A 17,196-nucleotide genomic window follows, 5' to 3' on the forward strand; every position below is an offset into this window, starting at 1 on the left:
TCCCTAAAAGGAACGCCCCCAAAAACCCAGGGCATAAAAATCGCTCCGAAAAGGAAAAGCAAGTTACAAAATTTTGCAGCGTACCTCTAAACAATCTATACACAAAACAACCTACCATCCACCTCTCTCTCTCAATCTCTCTCTCCTACCCCCAGGGCTGGCTAGCCCGGGCAGCGTGTGTACATGTATAAAAGTGGGTCAAGGTTTAAGTATTAACATTTTTTCTTCCTTTAAGTGACGTAAAAGCAGTTCCTACACTCACCACTGTGTTAGTTTATTAATAAAGATTTAAAATTCAGTCACATGGTGTGTGCTCTTCATCTCCGCCCCTGCGATCCTGTGGTCTTAGCCTAATTAACTAAGGCACAGGCAAATTGGTAACAAAAAATCTGAGACAGTTGAAGAAAAAATTGCAAAGGGAAAAAGCCCTGAACAGTGCACACCATCTATCTGTTTTATCCTTGTTATTTTACGCTTGCTTTGTTTGGCACTGTTGGTATTATAGGTTAAAAATTGCATAATTAAAAATAAGCCCCACTCTCCATTGTAGTATGCCTAAAAACCAAAAAAACGGTTTAGCATTCCGCTCTCCACCCCGGGCTGCAAAGAAAGGGTCTACCCCAAGTCATAGCAAAACTAAGCAATAAAAAAAAATTTAAAAAATATGTGTACCCAACAGCTCAAAAAAATGAAGCAACTAAAAGCATAAATCACTATCCAAGCAGCAACTCAAACCTCCGCCCAAAACAAGTTGCAAGCCTTAAAACAAAACTTCCAGGCAAAAAAAGCGGAACGCACATGCCTGAAGCCCTGGCTAAGCAAGTACCAGCCCTTCAGGAACATGTGAAAATGTAACCATGTGTGCTCAGCATATGCCGCAATGGCCGTGTGTCTGCCGTAAAAAAACATGAAACAGTGAGAATGCCAATTGGCCATGCATTCTGCCCAGGTGGCCAGCCTCACACACCACCACCCGGGTAGCCCTTGGAAATAAAAATGTTTCCAAAAAAATAACCCAAAGGGGTGGGGGCTAGTTCAAAAGCCCACCCTCCTTGCTAAAGTGGTAATAAAACAAGGCTTGTACCCATAAAAAGGAACGGTTCTGCAAAAAAAGCAAAATCGGGCCCAAGCAACACAATTTTTTTTTTTAAAGTTAAAAACTTTAAAAGCATAGCTAATAACAAGCATTAAAAATTTAAGTCCCTAAAACAATTAATTAACTTAGATTTTACTATTTTAAGTGTCATTTTAAAAAATAAGTAATTTTAAAAAACTAAAGTTAACTCTATAATTGCTAAAAAAATTAAGTAGTTAAATTTTACAAAATGCTGGGAAGAAAAAAGAAATTCTTGGTTTCTTTGCAGCCAGTTGAAAGAAAAAAAAAGGGCCCTTTTCAAAAAAAGGTCTGCAAATAAATCCAGGCAAAAAAAAAATGATTTAATTAAAATCATTTGGCCATAAACATTTTAGTCAAATGAGCTAAAAATACATAAGGGGTTTTATTAAAACCTAACTGCCCCAAGAAAAAAACGGGGGCTTAAAATGGGTTCAAGCAGCCGTAAAATCTGCAGAACAATGCCAGGCATTAATAAAATGTGTTAGGTCTCTGTATTCACAGGTAAGACAAGTCCTGCTCCAAGAAACTTCACCCAGCCTGCCATTGGTTAAAAAACAGGTAACTGGGTCTACGTACAGGTCCATCAACACAAAACTGCTCTGGCCCCACGCTAAAAAGGCCCTTAGCAAGTCCTGCTAACTACCAACACTGCTGTAAAGTGCCAAGAGCTCACTGCCTGAACCCATGCTTCTTTCTGCAAGAAAGTCCCTCGGCCTGAAAATAACTCCACTTCAACTACTAATCAGCCTGTCCCTCCTTCTGGTATTGCTTTTCCTCCTTCTGGACAGCAAAACTAACAAACAAATAAACAAACTGAAGTGCTAGTAACCGCTCACTTGTCCAGTCATGAAATTACCACACAGCCAGCATTTGCCAAAAAAACCCAGACCACTGCAGGGTAACGTGCTGGTCATTCTCCCCTGCATGGTACTAAACCACAACTGCTTCAAACAAAAAAAACCCGCTCTCTCTGCTAAAACTGCCAACGTCCAAAAATTCCTAACTACAAAAAATATTAAAAACTAACCCTGGTAAAAAAACAAAAAATTATACACTGGCCAAAAAAGCCTTGTAAAACCCATGCTTAACAAAGTGGTATTAATTAAATGTGGGGCTTTATTCAACAGGCTGCGCCCTATGTTTTTAAATAAGTATCTTCAGCATGTATTGTCCTTTCTGATTGGCTGTTAAATAACAAATACCAGAAACGCCTTGTTGACACTGCCCCCGCCATTTTCTCCACTATACTATCCCCCGTAACACATCCAAGTACAGACAATACCATAGAGTCTAATAACACCCAATAGCCAAGGCCTTCCCACTTTAGTAATTTATTTAAATATTGTTTAAAAATATTTTTAACGTTCAAAATATCCCATATAAGCAAACAATTAAGTAATACAAACTGGTCAGTAAAAGTAAAGGTATATCACATGACTACAAATAAGCCTAAAAAATTTAAAATGTAAATTAGTGGGTTTTATAATGGGGTTAATGTAATGGCCATTCCAGGGGTCTGTAGTATATATATAAAAAATGGGTCCTAATTGATTTTGGTGACCCAATTAGAAAATAATTAAATTCATATTTAAAAAAGGTGTGTTCTGCCACCAAAAAATTACCTGTACTAAAATAGTCCCAGTAATTAATAACCTAATCTGTACCATATTGCAATATACCCCTTCCTATGCTATTCATGTCAATGCTTCTTAAAGGTACATAAAAAAATTTAAACAAATGTGGTACCGTATTTATTGAAAAAAAAGTTTTAAAATACTAATTTACAGTAATTTATGTTCCATTAAAAATTGTAAAATTTGTTTGGCCCTATCTCATTTCAGGTCAATTTTATATATCCAAACTGCTCCAAGGGGGCTGCTGTTCTGTTGGCACAACAAAGGCCCTGGGTCTCCTCTAGAAAAAGGAAATCTGGTAAAACACCTGTAAAATGGTGCCAGGAGTGCAGCAGCAATTTAAAACATTTCAAGGCCAACAGCATAATAAAAAATTAAAACAGCTAAAAAAGGCCACTGGTCTTATTACGAAAGGACAGTTAACCCAGGTACAGGCTAAAGTTGGTAAATTACATGTTATCTCCACCCTTAGTTCAAGGACCCAAAAGCGGTTAACAAAAATGGTATTAAATATCACTAAGGCAAAAAAAAAATGCAGTAAAATCTGGCATGTTCAAACATGCAGAATTTCCCAGATAACCAGCTAACGGCCATTCAAAGTGACCTTAAGCATCAGGCTTGGTCCATTGCCCTTACTAGTGCTTCAAAAGTGCCATCTCATCTGTGGCCGTAAAAACAAACTTAAATGTTTTCAGGGTAAAGTTTCAGGCACTCTCAGTGCTCCTTCCAAGCCTATGGGCCGGTTAAAGGGGTGTGGGCTCCCACATACCAAATCCTGCCAGGTCCATAAAAAAAATGCAGGTAAAGTTAAATAATTCACCGTAATATTTAAAAAATTAAACCACCTTGTATGCCTAGCCAATTTGTTGTCAGTGCTCCTAAAATAACACCTAATGTTTAAATAAAAATAAAAAATTAATAAACACTTTGGCCTTTAAAGCCCCCACAGCTTCAGTGCGTACAAAAGCTAAAGCCAAAAAAAGTCATCACTGTTTATAACAATGGTTGTTAAAAAGGTAGCAAACAGAAAACGACCCGAACAAAACACCGAATTTCCCAGTTAGTAACAGCCGTGTAAATGTTGAGGCCACCACTTTGTAAAATATACATTTTAATCTCATCACTGCTGCCAACAATTCCATTATTGTCCTGCAAATAAAGTCCTACAATTAAATCTTAGGTTTCAAATACCTTTGAATTAAACTACCTTCATACCAAACCAATTCCAAAACCTACACTCACTCCTACCAAAGGTTCAAAAAAATTCTAAATTACAAGGTCAAATTTATGCACTTCAAGTTATATTGTATTTATGTACTTCATTGATGTACATATATATTTATGTACTTCAAAGTATATTATATTATACTTCGAATTATATATTCAATTAAAAAACATGCATTCCACAGTTTATGAAGTGTCTATCATAATGTAGTGTGTTATGTAACTAAGGCTATAAATCAACCCCAGCAGATTGTTACAATACAAACAGTAATGTTTATACTGTTTTCATGTAGTTTAAAAATATGTTGTTGTAAAAAATGTAATAACAAAAATACCTTTCATGTTCAAACAGTATGCTTTGTTGTTATATCCAGTCACAGTTGATAAGGCTAACCATTTAATCTAAAATCAAAAATACAAAATCTAATAAAAATAAAAAATATAAAATGGTAGTTGTGCTAAAAAATGCACAAAAGGCGGGGGGAGAGTCTAAAAACAAAATTAAAAAACATTAAATGTCGGCCTCTCAGTTGATTTAAAAACAAAGCAACAGTCAGGCTAATGCAGAACCATAATAACGCAAAATATGTAAAGGCAGACCTGCTTAAGCGTATAAAAAACTGCAAACAAAGCTGTTTAACCTTGCCTTAAAATAAAAATAAAATGTAATTGTTAGCAAAAAATTTTTAAAACAAATAAAATATCAAAAAAGTATAAACAAAGACACCATCTTATATAATCAAAGGGTATAAATACCGCTTTATATTGTTTATACTTTAAAAAACTACTAAGGCAAAGGTATTCTTCATCCATTGCATTTCTTCCCTTGCAATTGCTTAAAAATAAACTCTTTTTGGCTTGTTGCATTCAAACTAATATATATATATATATATATATATTTTCTTCCACAGTACTAAACCACAATTGCTCCAAAACAAACAAACAAACAAAACAAACAAACAAAGCCGCTCACTCTGCTAAAACCGCCAAAGTCCAAAAATTCCTAACTACAAAGAACATTAAAAACTGGCCCTGGTAAACAAGGCGAAGCGTTATACACTGGCAAAAAAAAAAAAAACCCTTGTAAAATCCATGCTTAATAGTGTGGTATTAATTGGGTTTGGGGGTTTATTCCAAGGCTGCGCCCTGTGTTTTTCAATAAGTACCTTCAGCATGTATTGCCCTCCCTAATTCGCTTTCAAATAACAAATACCAAAGGTGCCTTGTTGCCACTGCCCCTGCCATTCCCTCCGTGATACTTCTACCCCCGTAACACATCCAAATACAAACAACATCAGATATTCTAATAAAACCCAATGGCCAAGGCCTTCACATTTTAATAATGTAATTAAATATTGTTTAAAAAATTAGGTTAAAGGTTCAAAATATCCTATCTAAGAAAACAATTAAATAAAAAACAAACTAGTCCATAAAAAGAAAAGTATACAATATCACTACAAATAAGCCTCAAAAATCTAAAATTAAAATTCGTGGATTTTATAGCAGGGTTAATATAAAAGCCATCTTAGGGGTCTATAATATGTCATAAAAAAGGTCCTTATTGTTTTTGGTTGCCCAATTAGTAAAGAACCAAATTCATATTTAAAAAAGGGTGTGTTCTGCCACCAAAAATTTACCTGTACTAAAATAGTCCCAGTAATTAATAACCTAATCTGTACCATGTTGCAAAATACCCCTCCTATGCTATTCATGTCAATGCTTCTTAAAAGTATTTTAAATTATATAAACAACAAATGTGGTATGGTACTTTACTAAAATAAATGTGTTAAAGTAATAGTAATTAATGCTATATTAAAAACTATAAAATTTACCCTTGCCCTATTTAGCTTTCAGGTCACATATATCTATCCCAACTGCTCCAAAAAAGCTGCCATTTGGTGAGCAGAGCAAAGCGCCCGTGTCTCCTCTAAAAAAATATTGGGTCAAACACCTGTCAAGTGGGGCCAATAGTGCAGCAGCAATTGAAAACATTTATAGAAGCCAACAACATAATAAAAAATCAGGGCAGCTAAAAAAGGCCACTAGTCTTATGACTGAAGCACAGTTAACCAAAGTGCAAGCTGAAATGGGTAAATTACATGTTATCTCCGCCCTTAGGTTAATAACCCAAAAGCTGTTAATAAAAATGGTATTAAATATCACTAAGGCAAAAAAAATTGCAATAAAATCTGGCATGTTCAAAATTTCCTAAATAACCAGCTAACAGCCATTCACAGTGACTTTAAGCACCAGGCCTGGCCCACTGCCCTTACTCGTGCTTCAAAAGTGCCATCTGATCTGTGGCCGTAAAAACAAACTTAAACGTTTTAAGGGTAAAGTTGCAGGCACTCGCAGTGCTCCTGCCAAGCCTACGGGCCGGTGAAAGGGGTGTGGGCTCTCACATACCAAATCCTGCCGGGTCCGTAAAAACAATGCATAGAACATGAAACAATTCACGGTAATATTAAAAAAATTAATTCCCCTGGTATGCCGAGCCAATTTGTTGTCAGTGCTCCTAAAATAACACCCAATGTTTACATAAAAATAAAAAGCCAATAAACATTTTTGGCCTTTAAAGCCCCCACAGCCTCAGTGCGTACAAAAGCTAAAGCCAAAAAAAAAAATTTGTCACTGTTTCTAACAGCGTTTGTTAAAAAAGTAGAAAACAAAAACCGACCCTAACAAAACACCTGCTCTTCCAAGCTAGTTACAGCTGTGTAAACGTTAAGGTCACCATTTGCAAAACATACATTTTAATTTCACCATTGCTGCAAAAAATCCTTATCTATTGGTCTGCAAATAAAATCCTATAATTAAATCTTAGGCTTCAAATACCCTTTCATTAAACCACCTTAATACCTGACCAATTCCAAAACCTACACTCACTCCTACCAAAGGTTCAAAAAATCTCTAAATTACAAGGCCAAATCTATGTGCTTCAAAATATATATCAAATTAAAAAACATGCCTTTCATACCATCTATAAAGCATTTATCTTATGGACTAATTATAATATATTGTGCTATGCAACTAAGGCTACAAAATAACTCCAGCATATTATTACACTAAACACATTAATGTTTGTATTGTTTTTGTTTAATTAAAAAATATGTTATTGTTGTTATAAAAAACAGAATAACAAAAATACTTTTCATGTTCATACTAATTATGCATTATCGTTACATCCAACCAAAAGTTATGGAGCCGATCCTTTTAATCTAATATCAAAAATACAAGGTCTAACAAAATAAAAGTTTAAAAATGATGGTTGGGCTAAAAGCACTGAAGAGGGGAGTGTGAAAGTAAAAAAGGGCATTTAAGTGCAGCCATCTTAGTTCTGTTTAAAAAAAAAAAAAAAAAAAGCAAAAGTCAGGGTAACTCTAACCCCTAAGAATTCAAAACTTCTAAAGTCAAAACTGGTGTAAGCGTACAAAAATTGCAAAGCAAAAACCTTGCCTTAAAAGAACAATAAAATGTAATTGTAGCAAAAACATGTTAAAAACAAATACAATATAAAAAATGTATAGACAAAGCAGAGCTTTATGTAATAAAAAGGTATAAATACTTGCTTTACATTGTTTATACTTTAAAAATTTGCATAAAAACAGACACCCTGTCCAAACGGCTGTCTTCCTTCTTGCAATTGCCTAAAAATAAAACTGTCTCTAACTTGTTGCATGCAAACTAAAAGTAAGAACTTGTCTTCTTCCACAGTATCCATTTGTTCTTGTGTCCACATTGGTACTGAGCTTAAAGAATTCCTCTCCCTCCATGGTATTTATCCCTCCGATGTATTTACAGAGAGCAATCACATGTTCCCTCAGCCTTCTTTTGGTTATGCTAAAGCAGCCAAGCTCCTTGAGTCTCCTTTCATAAGACAGGTTTTCCATTTCTCGGATCATCCTAGTAGCTCTTCTCTGTACCTGTTCCTGTATCCTTCTTAAACATGGGAGACCAGAACTGCACACAGTCTTCCAGATGAGGTCTCACCAGTGCCTTGTAGAACGGTACTAACACCTCCTTATCTCTACTGGAAATACCTCACCTGATGCATGCCAAAACCGCATTAGCTTTCTTCACGGCCATATCACATTGGTGGCCCATAGTCATCCTGCGGTCAACCAATCCTCCAAGGGCCTTCTCCTCCTCTGTTACTTCGAATTGATGCATCTCCAGCTTATAACTAAAATTCTTGTTATTAATCCCTAAATGCATGACCTTACACTTCTCACTATTAATTTTCATCCTATGACTATTACTCCAGTTTACAAGGTCATTCAGGTCTTCCTGTATGATATCCCGGTCCTTCTCTGAATTGGCAATACCTTCCAGCTTTGTGTCACACACAAACATTATTAGTGTACACTCACTTTTTGTGCCGAGGTCAGTCATAAAAAGATTAAATAAGATTGGTCCCAAAACCAATCCCTGAGGAACTCCACTGGTAACCTCCCTCCAGCCTGACAGTTCACCTTTCAGTAGGACCCTCTGTAATAATTAGTATTCTTGAACTAATAATTCCCCATGTAGCACCATAACAAACGCCTTACTGAAATCTAGCTAAATTAGATCCACTGTGTTTCCTTTGTCTAAAAAATCTGTTACTGTCTCAAGGAAGGAGATCAGGTTGGTCTGGCACGATCTACCTTTTGTAAAACCATGTTGTATTTTGTCCCATTTACCATTGACCTCAATGTCCTTAACTACTTTCTCCTTCAATTTTTTTTCTTTACTACAGATGTCAAACTAACAGGCCTGTAGTTACCCGGATCACTTGTTTTCCTTTCTTAAAAATAGGAACTATGTTAGCAATTCTCCAGTCATGTGGTACAACCCCTGCGTTTACAAATTCATTAAAAATTCTTGCTAATGGACTTGCAATTTCATGTGCCAATTCCTTTAATATTCTTGGATGAAGATTATCTGGGCCCCCCATTTAGTCCCATTCAGCTGTTCAAGTTTGGGTTCTACCTCGGATATGGTTATCTCTACCTCCATAGCCTCATTCCCATTTGTCATGCTACCATTACCCTAAGATCCTCATTAGCCTCATTAAAGACAAAGGCAAAGTACTTGTTTAGATATTGGGCCATGCCTAGATATCCTATGATTCTATGATTATCCTTAACTTCCACTCAGTCCTCAGTGTTTAACTGTCCCACTTCTTCTTTCTTTGTTTTCTTCTTATTTATATGGCTATAGAACCTTTTACTATTTGTTTTAATTCCCTTTGCAAGGTCCAACTCTATATGGCTTTTAGCCTTTCTCACTTTATCCCGACATGTTCTAACCTCAATAAGGTAGCTTTCCTTGCTGATCCCTCCCATCTTCCATGCCCTGTATACTTTCTGCTTTGTCTTAATCACCTCTCTGAGATGCTTGCTCATCCAGCTTGGTCTACAAGTGCTGCCTATGAATTTTTTACCCTTTCTTGGGATGCAGGCTTCTGACAGCTTCTGCAACTTTGACTTGCAGGAATCCCAGGCCTCCTCTGCCTTTAGATCCATAAGTTCTTCAGTCCAATCCACTTCCCTAACTAATGTCCTTCATTTTTTTAAAGTTAGCCCTTTTGAAATCAAAAACCCTACTCACAGATCTATTTTTTGTTATCCTTCCCTTCAGGTTAAGGTGAATTGGCTCATGATCACTGGAACCAAGGGTGTCCCCTACAACCATTTCTTCTAGGAGGTTCTCACAACTTACCAAAACCAAATCTAAAATGACATCCCCAGTTGTTGGTTCAGCAACTACTTGATGAAGGAATTCATCAGCTATCGCATCTATTAAAATCTGAGCCCTATTATTATTACTAGCACTTGTCCTCCAGTCTATATCTGGGAAGTTAAAGTCTCCCATGAGCGCACAGTTCCCATGAGTATTTACTTCATTAAAAACATTAAAGAGGTCTCTATCCATAGTGTGGAAGAAAACATGAGTTTTTCATTGTGTCCTCCACCGCTTGGGTCACCACCACTGCTGCCTCTGTGTCTGTCTTTCCCTTCTCACCTCAGTCCTTCTCCTCCAGCAGAACTCCCCCTCAACCTCCCCTGTCTCCAGCTCTGGTGGCTGGCTCCTCTGCCGCTGCAGCCACCTACACTCCTTCCGGCCAGATGAGGGATTTCAAAACGTTCTGAAGAGTGCGCAGAAATGGGTAGAGCAGCTTCACACTGAAGCTATTTCCCCACCCATTCAAGAATACAAGAGTCACCAAAGAAGACGACATTTTGTATATGAGGCACGGGAGAATCTCATAAGAGACCCCAAACAACAATTCAAAGCTGAATTCTTTAACCGGGTGCTAGACTGTGCGATACAATCCGTTGCAGAACGTTTCATGCAGCTCAAGGATCACAGCAGCATATTTGGGATGTTGTAGGATGTTCCCTCCTCACTGTACTGTACTCCTCACTGTACCTGAAGAAGACCTAAACCAGCAATGCAGGGCACTAGAGACCGTGTTGACACATGACGACATGTGCGATATTGATGCAAGTGATATAGGTGATGAACTGAAAGCCCTTTTCAGATACATTCAACAGGATCAACTCCAAAGGCTGTTCTGGAATATACGTGCACAAATAAGATGACCACCATCTTTCCAAATTATTTTGTGGCTCTGTGCATACTTCTAACACTTCCTGTAACAGCTGCCAGTGGAGAACACAGCTTCTCCAAGCTGAAATTAGTAAAATCACATCTACGCTCCACAATGACCCAGGAGAGGCTAGTCGGCCTTGCAACCATCTCAATAGAGTATGAGTTGGCCCAGACTGTGGACCTTCAGGAAGCAGAAGCAGTTCAAATCTCTGCAACTAAGAAGGCACGGAAGCACCACTTTGATTATTCAAACATCAAAATGCCAGTGTTAACTTTCAAATGCCTGAACAGCAAATGTAACTTTTCTTGTCTGCATAGTAAAGTGTACTGACAATTTTTGAACAAGACATTTAAAGTTGTTAGTTCTCCTTTATTGGGGTAGGTAGCAGAGCAGTACCACAGGCGGAGTAGAACAGAAAGAAGGCAGAATTGAGACCTTTCAAAGTTTTGTCCCAAGCAAGGGGGCATGGGGGTGTCATTTGAGCTCCCCGCCTGATAGGGTGACCAGACAGCAAATGTGAAAAATCAGGAGAGGGGGTAGGGGGGTAATAGGAACCCATATAAGAAAAAGACCCAAAAGTCGGCACTGGCCCTATAAAGTTGGGACATCTGGTCACCCTAATGCCTGAGGTGCCAAAATGTTGTGGGCCGGCCCTGGCGGCAGGTGCAGTGTATTGAATAAAACAAACACATACAAAACAGGATGTGATTGAAGAGAATTAGTCATTAAATAACTTATTTCTCTTCTGTTTATCTTGATGGAGGTATTAAATCAGGAATCACAGACTCTGCGAGCCCCAAAGCTGTGGGAGAAAGGTGGCATAAATCCCGAGTTGGAATTAGACTTTCAACAAACCAGAGAGCCGGAGGAGACAGACCTTCCCCAAGACAATGTCCTCTTATCGCCCTTTGTTCTGTAGTGGCAGTGAACATGGTTAGAAGAGATTGGCACTGCCAGGTGTGAATGGGGCTTGTGAGAGTGAACTATTTTCATTGTATTCTGCAGATAATATCGCTCAGATTCAAAAGGAGATGCCGAGTTAACTCGAGCTACACCTTATGCATTGCCCTAACTCGACTCCTGTCCACACAGAAAAACCCTTAAGATGTGCTGCTAATAACTCAAGTGAGCTGGCCCCTCGGGGCACAGGCTAAAGCCTAAGTTAGCACAACTCACCAGCTAACATGATCTTTCTGTAGTATGGATGCATGCTAGCTGCACTTGAGTGCTTCTAATTCTCCAATGCCTTCCCACTCTTCCCCCTGTGTCCCAAGAAAGGACAGACAAGTTCTCCCACCATCCACTGGGAAAGAATCCATACAGTGGCTCAGCTCACTGCTGGGCAAAGAGCCTTGGGATGAGCTCCTAAAAGTCTCAGTGCCCCACCTGAGTGAGTGCAGTGCCAGTCTGGAAACAGCAGGACCTTTGTTTATTCACAGTGCGGCTCTTCTCATGTGAGAGAGGCTGACTCAAGCCCAGTAACTGAGTGTAGAAAACTCAGGTTAACTCTGCAGTGAAGACAAAGCCTCAGATCTTTCAGCTGACAGGGATCTATTCTACCACAGTGGTTCTCAACTGGGGGGTCTGTGGCCCTGTTGGAGGGGGGGGGGTGTCACAACAATAAAGAGAGACTGGGAGTGGCTACGTCATTATGGAAGGTAGCCTATTTCCCCTTGTTTTTTCCTGCCCACCCCCCCGACGTTCTGGTTTAACTTGGATTTAAACTTGGAGAGCGGTCAGTTTGGATGAGCTATTGCCAGCAGGAGAGTGAGTTTGTGTGTGTGGTTTTTGGAGGGGGGTGAGGGGATGAGAGAACCTGGATTTGTGCAGAAAATGGCCCACCTTGATTATCATGCACATTGTGAAGAGAGTTGTCACTTTGGATGGGCTATTATCAGCAGGAGAGTGAGTTTGTATGGGGGGGTGGAGGGTGAGAAAACCTGGATTTGTGCTGGAAATGGCCCAACTTGATGATCACTTTAGATAAGCTATTTCCAGCAGGACAGTGGGGTGGGAGGAGGTATTGTTTCATGATCTCTGTGTGTATATAAAGTCTGCTGCAGTTTCCACGGTATGCATCCGATGAAGTGAGCTGTAGCTCAGGAAAGCTGATGCTCAAATAAATTGGTTAGTCTCTAAGGTGCCACAAGTCCTCCTTTTCTTTCTCCCTACACATTTACTGTAATAACTCTAACTTCCCTTTTAACTAGAAATCCCCCTGCATTCAGCTTCCCTCAGTGCTGTTACAGCCTCTCCCACCCCAGCAGTTACCGAGCTGTGCCCCGTTGTGCCTGGGCACCCCAGCAGGAGCCACCGAGGTTCAGGGCTCCCTGGAGCCTTTTTACTGCCCCAGCGCCCCCATCCCCTGTGCTGAGCTGCTCGGAGAGTGCAAACCTTTCTTCTAGACTGGATGGATGTTCTTCAAACTGTTATTAACATGAAAGATCAGTGAACTGAGGGTGTGTCTGTGTCTCTCCAGCCTCTCGCTCTCCAAAACAGAGGACTGTATGTTTCTGAGCGTGTCTTCTCTCAGTTCGGAGACGTTCCTTCACATTCCCAGGCCAGGCCGTGTCGGTAGCAGTCAGAGAGACGGGGGTCAATGGCAGCAGGAGGGGACGGCTCTCTTTCACTGAATGAGAATGTGGGAGGCTTGCAACCCATGAAACAAAGAGCTAAAAATAATGAGGTGTTTTATGAAAGGGGCCCCCGCTGTTACCCCAGCATTATGACTGAGACTGGGGTATGAATGAAGCCCAGTTTGTCCTCCCTTACAGGGGGGATCCCAAGCGTGTGACAAATGCTCCAGACCTCTCCCCTGGAGCCCCACAGAGGGGGAGCTGCAGTGACTGGGGCCTCTTGTACCCAGCTCTTGCCCCACCCTGCGCAGCACCAGAGCCTCCCGCTTCCCCTGCCGGCTCTGGGGCTGGGCCCAGACCCCTCCCTGACCCTGCAGCCCGGGCTCCCAGCACAGCCACAGCCCTGCCCAGGGGTCTGGAAGAACCGAGGAGCCCTTTATAGCTCCCCCGGCACCCAGGCCAGCCCCTGATTGGCTGCTCCATTATCCTCTGTGCAAATTAGCTCCCACCCCCGAGGCTAATGAGGGCCCAGGTGGCTGTAAGGGGGGAGGGGAGCTTGGCATGTCCTGGGGTGACAGTTAAACCGACACAGCAGAGTCACCCTGTGGAGCTGGGGGTCACTAGGGAAGGGAGGGGGCAGTTCAGGGGGGCTGAGGTGCAGGAGGGGCTGCAGGGGTCAGGAGGTGGGTTCAGGGGAGCAGAGGGGGTTGGGGGTTCATACAGGGCTCATTAGGGGGACTGAGGAGGGGGCCAGGATGGGGGAGGGGCAGAGTCCAGGCATGGGGTAGATTTGGGGGGCAGAGTTGAGGGGATTGTTGAGGAGGGGGAAGTTCAGGGGCAGTTTACAGGGGTCAGTGTTGGGGAGGGGGAGAAGTTCAGGCTGACTCCCTCCCTCCCCAAGGCAGGGCTGTGGGGCACAAACTGGCTTTATTAGCAGGCAAGGACTTTCTCCTCCTCCCAGCCCCATGCGGTTTGGGGCTGGGGGCACAGAGGTTGGAGCAGGGGAGGGGTGTTATCAAGCCAAAGGGCGGGGGGTTGTTTGCTTCAGGGCAGGGAGCAGAATGGGGCGGGTGCCGTCCAAAGGGCAAGCGAAGGAGATGGAAGCAGGAGGCGGCAGGTGGCAGTTCAGGGGGCATGAGGGGCAGGAGGGGGAAAAGGCTTTTTGGGGGTGATTGAAGGGCAGGAGGTGCAGGGCGAGGCAGGGTGTCAGGAGGCGGATTCAGGGGAGCAGAGAGGATTTGGGGGGGTTAGTAGAAGACCCATGGGGAGATTTGTGGGGGGAGGGTGTGGGAAAGGTCAGATTACAGGAACTGTTGCTGCTTCCCCCTGCCCCCCCTCCCCCCAAATCAGCCCAGCTGGGCCCCTCTGCCCTGGGGTGGGGAACTCGCACGATGGGGCTGCTTGCACTGCAGCCCCAGCCCCTGCTAGGGTGCCCAGATAGCAAGTTTGAAAAATCGGGACAGAGTGTGTGGGGGGGGTAATAGACACCTATACAAGAAAAAGCCCTGAATATTGGGACATCTGGTCACCCTAGCCCCTGCAGCGTCCCTGCCCCAGGAGACCTGTTGCCCCATCACCCCCAGGCCGAGCTGTGGGAAGGGAGACCTGAGCCGCCCCAAGGAGGGAGGCCGGAGAGCCTCAGTGCAGCAGCAGAAGGGGAGAAGAGCCCAGTGCTGGGAGCAGCGGAGAGACAGAGCCCATATGTGAGGTGTAAGAATTGGATGGGGAGAGGTGGGAATTAATGATCACCTGGAGAGTGGGAGGCCCTGAGTGGCAACACTAGGATTGGTCGTGTTCTGTGTGTTTATTATTGACCTGGAATAATGGACTAAAAACTTGAGATAGGAAAACTTGCCCGGGCTACCGAATTCTTTTGTTTGGGTGGATTGTGAGGAATTTCAAAAAGAGCTTGATAATGTCAGGCAACATTCAATGTGTCTGTGCAAGGTGCTGCCTTTCAAGAAGGCTGACTTAAGAAAATTCAGGGAGTTGGTAGGTAAGATCCCTGGGTAGCAAGTCTAAAGGGAAAAACAGTTCAAGAGTTGGCAGTTTTTCAGAGACATTATTATGGGCCTGTAGCAAGGCGAAGGCTCACCGGCATAGCGCCTCCTGCTGGTCATCTTGGAAGTTAGCTCTTCAGCACTGGGAGCCCCCTCTGCAGGCTGGTGTCTTGCCTGCCTTAGGGCCCCCATATCCCTCCTGGACCGCAGTGCCCTTTTACCTTGGGGTGCTGCCCCCTAGCTGTACCCCCACACTCTGGGTCTCCCCTCCCAGGGGAACCCCCAACCCTCTAAACCCACCTTGCCTCAGTGGCTACTGCCAGTCATCATCTAGCCCCTGCTCACTGGGGCAGACTGCAGTCTGTAATAGCTACTCATCATTGGCGAGGGGGTAGGACCTGCTGCCTTTGCCTATCCCCAGGCTGCCCCTCTGCCTCCCCAGTACCTTTCTTAGGCCTTCAACAAGGCCTCAGCCTGGGGATTTAACCAGGCTGCTGCTCCCCAGCTCCCTTTGCCCTTCCCCAGCACTGCTCCACTTCAGGTACATTGCTCCCAGGCAGCTAGCCCTTCTCCCTCCAGGGCTAGAGTGACACTCCTCTCACTTCTGGCCCCAAGCCCTCTTATAAGGGCCAGCTGGACCCTGATTGAGCTGGCCACAGCTGTGGCTGCTTCCCGAATCAGCCTAGCCCAGCTACAGCCCTCTCCAGGGATGCTTTTAACCCCTGTTTTACTGGAGTGGGGCAGTTGCCCCACAACAAGGCCTAAAAGAAAACTATTCCACTGCATAGGAAAGATAGGAAGTATAGCCAGAGACCATGCTGGCTTAACCAGGAGATCCTCAATGATCTAAAAATCAAAAAATTGTTGTACGTAAAGTGGAAACTAGGTCAAATTACGACAAAGGATGAACATAAATAACACAAGTCTGTAGGGACAAAACGAGAAAGGCCAAGGAAAAAAACAGATCATAGCTAGAGACATAAAGGGTGACAAGAAAACATTCTACAAATACGTTAGAAGAAAAAGGAAGATCAAGGACAGGGTAGGCCCATTACTCAATGAAGAGGGAAAAAACAATAACCGAAAATGTGGAAATGGCAGAGGTGCTTAATGACTTCTTTGTTTCAGTGTTCAAGAAGAGGGTTAGTGGTAATTGGACATCTAGCATACTGAATGCCAGTGAAAATGAGGTGAGATCCGAGGATAAAATAGAAAAAGAACAAGTAAAAAATTATTTAGACCAATTAGATGTCTTCAGGTCACCAGGGCCTGATGAAATGCATCCTAGAATACTCAAGAAGCTGACTGAGGAGATATCTGAGCCATTAGTGATTATCTTTGAAAAGTCATGGAAAACGGAAGAGATTCCAGAAGACTGGAAAAGGGCATCTAAAAAAAGGGAAATAAGGACAACCTGGGGAAATACAGACCAGTCAGCTTAACTTCTGTACCTGGAAAGATAATGGAGCAAATAATTAAGCTCTAAATTTGCAAACATCTGGAAGATAATAAAGTGATAAGTAATAGTCAGCATTGATTTGTCAAGAACAAATCGTGTCAAACCAACCTGATAGCTTTCTTTGACAGGGTAACGAGCCTTGAGGATGGGGAGAAGCTGTAGATGTGGTATATGTTGACGGTAGTAAGGCTTTTGATGCAGTCTCACCTGACCTTCCCATAAACAAACTAGGGAAAGACAACTTAGATGGAGCTACTATAAGATGCGTGCAAAACTGGTGGAAAACCATTTCCAGAGAGTAGCTATCAATGGCTAACTTCCTGTCAGGGTGGTTAAGCACTGAAATAAATTGCCTGAGGGGTTCCGGAATCTCCATCAGTGGAGATTTTTAAGAGAAGGTTAGACAAACACCTGTCCGGGATGATCTAGATAATGCTTAGTCATGCCATGAGTGCAGGGGACTGGATTAGATCAGTGGTTCTCAGCGGGGGAGTCAGTGAGCCCTTTCCGGGGGGCCGTGGAGCCCCACGGCTGAAACCTGGAGCCCCAGTGCTGAAGCCTGGGGGCCCCCCCTTCCTCCTAAGCCAG

At 42.5% G+C, this 17,196-nt stretch overlaps 1 pseudogene; it reads right to left on the minus strand.

Annotated features, from left to right (window-relative positions):
- LOC140912860 (up-regulator of cell proliferation pseudogene) overlaps positions 1-15,269 on the minus strand; it is a 128,969-nt pseudogene extending 113,700 nt beyond the window's left edge.
- Positions 15,270-17,196: the final 1,927 nt, after the last annotated feature.

Source organism: Lepidochelys kempii, chromosome 6, assembly GCF_965140285.1.
Source record: "Lepidochelys kempii isolate rLepKem1 chromosome 6, rLepKem1.hap1, whole genome shotgun sequence".
NCBI classification, from domain to species: domain Eukaryota; kingdom Metazoa; phylum Chordata; order Testudines; family Cheloniidae; genus Lepidochelys; species Lepidochelys kempii.